Here is a 6,277-nt window from a genome sequence, read left to right as displayed (position 1 = left end):
CCAGGGATCCGGATAGGAAGGCTCAGGGGGCGGGACCCCAGCCCCAGGCAGAGGCCAAGTGACAGTCCGAGCCAAGGGCCATTGCGCCTGCGCCGGCAGGGCACGGCCCCGCCCCTTCCTGCCCGGTGCCCCGGAATGAGGCCGCACGCGCGCGGCGGAAGCCAGCCTCCCGGAAGGGCGGAAGTGACGCGCGGCCGCGGCTCGCTCGCCCCTCCCTCCCTCGCTCCTCCTCCTCCACCTCTTCCTCTTCGGTCCGTAGGTCCGTCCGTCCGCCCCTCAGCGACGGCCCTTCAGCCGGTGTGTGGCCGAAGGCGTCTGGCGGCCGATGGCGACTCTGGGCGGCTAGGCCTTGGTGACGCTGCCCAGCCTTCGCCGGGGCCTCGCCGGCCCTGCCTTGGGTGAGGAGCCGGGGCTGGCGCGCGGGACGCCGGGCCGGGATTGTGACGTGCCCGCAAGGGGAAGGGGCGGCCGGGTTCCGGGGAAAGGGGCGGGCGCTCTCTGCCTCGGTTTCCCCACTGGTAAAAAGAGAGCTTCCCGGAAGAGGAGAGGGCTGGGGGTCCTGCGCTCCCGCAGTCCCCCCCCGCGAACCTCCGTAGCCTCTGCGCGTATACCGCCGGCGCCCAGTGAGTGTTGGTCGGTTGACTCACTCGGGCTCAGGAGGCAGGAGAACGAGGGGCGGGGCCGTTCCTCCTCCGTAAACTTTCTGGGGTGCGGTCGAGGGCCGTGGGCGTGGGGGGTCGGGAGGGGGAGGGGAGCGCGGGGCGTCCGGAGCCGGTGTTTGTGTGTGACGGGGAGGGGCGGGGCCTTCGGGAAGGGGAGGGGCTCGGCCCCTCTCGGCCTTTCCCGGACCCCACGTACTTCCGGAAAGGGCCGGTCGGGGCCGGCCTCTCCCTGGGGAGCCCGCTGACCTCCCCGGCCCCGGGGCTGCGCGGGGTGTCACCAGATAGCGGGGGGCTGGAGAGCAAGTGGGGTCGGCCCCGGGCGTCAGAACTTTGTGCGTTTTAAAGAAACATCAAAGGAAATTAAGGGGGGGTGGTTAGGCAGAGTGGGCCTGCGGGACCCTGATTCTGCGTGCCCCGGGCCGCCTTCTGACCAGGAGCTGGAGACGAGTGGCCATCTGCCTTCGGGGAAGGGAGGGACTTTATACCCAGGAGTTCCCTTCACTGCTTGGAGCCTGGAGGACTGGAAGGCAAATCCGGCCTCAGACACTTCCCAGCTGGGGGACCCTGGGCGGGTCTTTTCATCTCTGCCTGCCTCAGTTTCCTCAAATACATAAAACGATGTGATGATAGCGCCAACCTCCCAGAATTGTGAGGATCCAACGCCGGAGATGAGATTCTTTAAAGGGCTTAGCACTGTGCCTGCCTTCCCTTTCCCTTCCCACTAAGGTGCGTGGATGTAGATTTTACAGTGTGGTAGAATTCTTAAACTGATTTAAATAATATTCATATAAACAGATTGTGCAGTTTCCCCTTTTTGAATCAGACTTGTAGATTGAGAAAATCCACTGTTCTTTTCACATTCTGACCTTTCAGACTGAATGTGCTCCCTATCCCCCTAGGCTAATTTATGAAATAAAATTGTGTGCAAGCCATTGCATTCCACCTGCTTGTATTCAACCTACAAATACAAATTCCCCAACTGAGGCAATATAGACAGTCCTCTTAGAGGGTGAGGTTTTTGAAAAAGCTATTAAATTATAAAGGGTGCTGCTTCTCAGAGTGCTGAAGGGCTCTTCAGGTATTCAGGTAGATACTTATCCTCTATTTGAAGGGTTTTATGCAGTAGTGAGCTAAAAGCATGGATAATCTGAAGCTTTCAAAATGCTGGACTTCTTTCTTCAAGTGTCTGTAGGTGGAATATGCAATTAAAATGCAGTGTGAGTTGTACATAATTTTATTCATTCATTTATTTTTCTAGGCAATTGGGGTTAAGTGACTTGCCCAGGGTCACACAGCTAGTAAGTGTCAAATGTTTGGTCTGAGACCGGATTTGAACTCGGGTCCTCCTGACCCCAGGGCTGGTGCTCTATCCAATGTGCCACCTAGATGCCCTCTGTACACAGTTTTAAAAAAATGGATGATAGAGATCATTGGCCCTGGAGTCAGGAGGACCTGAGTTCAAGTCTGGTCTCAGACACTTGGCTCTTACTAGCTGTGTGATCCTGGGCAAGTCACTTAACCCAGATTGCCTTGCCAAAAAAAAAAAAATGGATCGAGATATAGCATATTTTTCCATGTTAACATCACTTTCACTAAAAGTAATACCATTTAATACACTGGCTCATAGTTTCAGTTATTTGCTTGGCTTTTTAAGACCTGGATTCAGAGGCCAGAAGATCTAGGTTAAGCTCCTGCCTCTGACAAGGCAATGTGAGCTTGGGCAAGTTCCCGAGGCACTGCTCTGTTACTGGAAGTTTAAGAGAAAGTGCAGGCCTGCTTTAGTAGGAGTTTTCCTCAGCTCTTCATTGCAGTACTGAAGTCACAGGTCAATTCCCTCTTTCTGTCATCCTTTGTATATGCTAATATTTAGAACTGCTAAATTATGTCGGGCAATTGGAAAAAAGCTTACGACAACTGACATAATTTATGAATCTTTTCAGTGTTTTATATTTGTTTCAGTTGGCTAAGGATTGCTTCTGCTGTATATGCTGTTCGGTTCAATTAAGTGAAATGGGTGGTGCAGTGTAGCTTGAGAACAGTCAGCTTGGTCCCAGGACTTGGAGTCAAGGAGACTTGACTTCGAATCCTGCCTCACTCACTTGGTAGCTGTGCTAGCCTGAACACGGCATTAATTAAGCTGTCTCAGCTTCAGTTTCTTCCTTTGTGAAAAATGGGGGTAATAGCACTGACCTTATGAGATTCTTGTGAAGGGCGAATGAGATAATATAGTATGTGGAAATGTTGGCTGTTGTTAGTATTCTAGAAGAAAACATAATAACCAGCAATCTTATGGGACCAAAAAGTTTGCCTGGAGAAGTGTAGGTAATAATACTTATTGAGCTCCCACTCTTTTCACACAGTGAACTGTGTATAGGACTGTACACAGAAATGCACAGTGCAGTTATTACTTTTAGAATTAAGATTTAAGAATTTTGTTCAAAGATTTCATAGTGTAGAGTTTTCCTCTGTGGCCTGTAAGGATCCCAAGAAATTGGGTTTAGCTGGCTACGGACTTCATCAGAGATTTTGGATAGGCAGCATGAAATGTGGAAGTGGGCTATTTTGTGTGTGTGTGTGTGTGTTGTATAGTATTGTACTATAGTATAGTATAGTATAGCATTGGTGTTTATGATCAAAACTCCTCAGTTTTCACTCATTTTAAACTGGCTTCCCATTCCCGGGCGCTTGGTAGCAGAAAGTGAGAGGGAGGCCTGGAACTCGGCAGTTGTGTGGCTTTCCCTTCCTTGTGCAGAGGGTGTTAAGTGTGATAGGCTTCTCTCTCTTTTCTAGGAATGGGGCAGGGCTGTATTTTCTCTAGGAATGGTACTATTTCCAAACAAAGTGAAGGTAGTGTGTTTCCTGGGACTCTCCCTACTGGGTTCTGGGGAGAAAAAGCAGAAAGGGAGGGAATTTGAGAGTCCTGGAAACTAGAGTCAGAGAGCTTGAGGGAGCAGGTGAAGGCAAGGTTAGCAGAATTTGGAGGTAACTGGTAGAAAGGAGTCTTTATTCTATTTGATAAGCCAGAGTCATCAGCATTGTGAATTATCCAACTGTTAATTTTTGATGGTTTGAAGATATGAAATTTCAATAGAAGGAAAGGGAAGAAAATCATGATAGCCCTGCTTTAATAAACTCCATTTATTTTCATGCTGTAATATGTATTGCAAGTTACTTGTATTAGGCTTAAAATAATTCAGAGCACTGCTGCCATTTATGGACTGTGAATATTTTTATAAATGTGAATATTATCATTCTGATTAACTCTCCCTCCAGTGTAGCCATTATTACAGAAACATTTTTGTTTTGAATTTAGTTTTTTACAATGTAGACATAAAAATTCACACAAGTGCAGTGAGCAAAAAACAACACTTCTTAGGGTTGGATAATGAATTAATGTTTTAAAATTGTTATTAATTTTCTCTTTATATTCCCGTTGCTTTGGACAGTGCCTGGTACATTTTAAGTGTTTAATAAATGCTTGTTGACTTACGCTGCCCATTTGTTTAAAAGTTAGAAAAGAAGTACTGTTTCTCTTAGATTACCTCTGGGGAGCAGCATTCCCTGAAATCATATGTATTGTATAAGTTTGAGGAAGAACTTTCTGAGTTTTATGCTTAGGACTTCAAGATTTGACATCGATTAGATTTGACTGACTGGAGTTTGGGAAGGAGGAAATCTGTGGCCCTGGCCTCGTTAGCCAACCACGTACCAACCCACTAACTCATTGGTTCGGGCAACACAGATGTACACAGTGAGATCTTTTGATTTTAAACATATTTCTAACTTTTTTCATGAAGAAATACTTCCCATCTTCCCAGAGCCTGAAGATCACCAGGGTGGGCAGTGCTGGATAAAGTAGAAAGGGAAGGGTGGAGTGGTTGTTAGTCTTTAGTGGGAATTAGAGTATTCTGCTGGTTGCTATTCCCTTTGAGCAAATATTGCCCTTGGGGCAGTGTTGCTGGAGTAACCAGTTTGGGAATATATCAGGTCCGGAAGGGTGCAGTATCAATCCAGTGTTTGAGGTCTTCATTACATAATTAAGCTGAACTCTAATTCTTTCTCCTCTGAAAAGTTCTGGTACACATAGGAGATTATAGAATAATGTGCTTTGGTGGTAAATTTTGGAATTGTACAGACTTTAATCTTTGTAAAAAAAGGAATTAATTTTTAAAAATAGGAATTGGTAACTTTTAAGATTTTGGTTTTAGTGGCTTTCAAACCATTTAAATTTTTCCCTTTACTTGAGTGAAAATTTTTAAATTTAATGCCTGTATTTTTTAGTTGAATTATTTTTCTGTAGTTAATTTGAAAGGTTAAGAGGATAAAACAAGTGAGGAGACATCAGAATAGGAAGTTTTTGACTTTTAGGTATCTTTCTAAATAAAGTCTTAGACAGCAATTACTAAATTATAGGGTAGAGTTTCAATACAATCTGATCCCACAGATTTTCATTGACTTATGAAACAAATTGAGATTAATACAGTGCTAGCGATTATTTCTTTAATGATTAAGAAAAGGTGACAGGATTATCATGACGAATATTAATTATGTAGTATTGTAGCTGTTGAAGGTAGAAGACTTACTGTGATAAAAATAGTAAATTGCATTTTTGGAGCAATCTGCAGTAGTCAAATTTGTTGTCACTCATAGATGTAGAGTGCAAAATGTAAAAAACTGTAAGTTTTGTAGTTGGGAATTCATTCACCATTCATGAGTTAATACCTCAGCTTAAATAGTACCTACTCCTTGAGCCAATGAGCATTCTGTGAGTTTTTAATAGTCACATTTATTGATTTTGTGTACTTGACATTTCCTGAATGACATTTCTCTTGTATTCAATTACCATTAATTTGAGATCTGAGCAATCAAGACAAGGTTAAGATGATAAGCAAGCATACATTTTATTAGACAACAGTAATTAAATAGTCTTTCTAATGATTTAAATTTGATTAATCATGAAAAACAAATCTAGCCTCTTCAGTAGTTTTCCATATTTTTGTTATAAATGAGGAAAAAACTTTAATCATGCTGTCTTGACTGTTACTGGAGGGGGGCAGATTGTGAGAGGCCAAGACTCAGAGTGGTTAGACTAGAGGAGTCTTACTAATAGTGTATCTCAGGGTAGCAAACAATAGCAGCTTTGAGAGCTCTTAAATATAGGGAACTGGTAGGAGCACTTTTCTTGGTAGGAAGGAATGGTCACAGGTCAGAGGATGGGATTAAAACAGATAGGAGTGGGTTGGCTCAAGCAGACAGCGAGAGTCCATTGGAATTAGGCAGGAATCCAAGGGGGCCAGGCCCTAATTCATGTATCAAGGGGCTGATGCAGGTAATACGTTGTGCTAGACACTTGAGATGCATAGAAAAAGCACAGAACCATCTCTGCCTTCCGGAAACTTACGTTCAACTGGAAGAATATCAAATGTAAGCATCAGCTGGGTGGTGCAGTGGATGGAGTACTGGGTTTGGAGTCCGGAAGACCTGAGTTCAAATACAGCCCCAGACCTTTTGGTAACTGTAGGACTCTGATAAATCACTTCATCTCTCTCTGCCTCGGTAACGTGGGGATAATAACAGGACCTACCTTCCAGGTTTGTTGTGAGGATCAAGTGAGA

General features: G+C 44.9%; 1 protein-coding gene across 5 annotated transcripts in view; it reads left to right on the top strand.

Annotated features, from left to right (window-relative positions):
- The first annotated feature begins 290 nt into the window (after positions 1-290).
- The window catches only part of LOC114050440 (tax1-binding protein 1-like), a 72,592-nt gene continuing 66,605 nt past the window's right edge, over positions 291-6,277 (top strand). For 4 of the 5 annotated variants that reach the window (XM_027872123.1, XM_027872122.1, XM_027872121.1 and 1 more), the window contains exon 1: positions 291-398. The gene's annotated coding sequence lies outside the window, so the exon portion shown is untranslated. Of the gene's footprint in view, positions 399-1,178; positions 1,389-6,277 lie in introns of those variants that run through there. The other variant, XM_027872120.1, reaches the window with a different exon arrangement.

The sequence above is a fragment of the Vombatus ursinus genome, unplaced genomic scaffold (assembly GCF_900497805.2).
Source record: "Vombatus ursinus unplaced genomic scaffold, bare-nosed wombat genome assembly UNPS02014799.1, whole genome shotgun sequence".
Taxonomy (NCBI): Eukaryota; Metazoa; Chordata; class Mammalia; order Diprotodontia; family Vombatidae; genus Vombatus; species Vombatus ursinus.
This window is presented reverse-complemented; position numbering and strand designations above follow the sequence as displayed.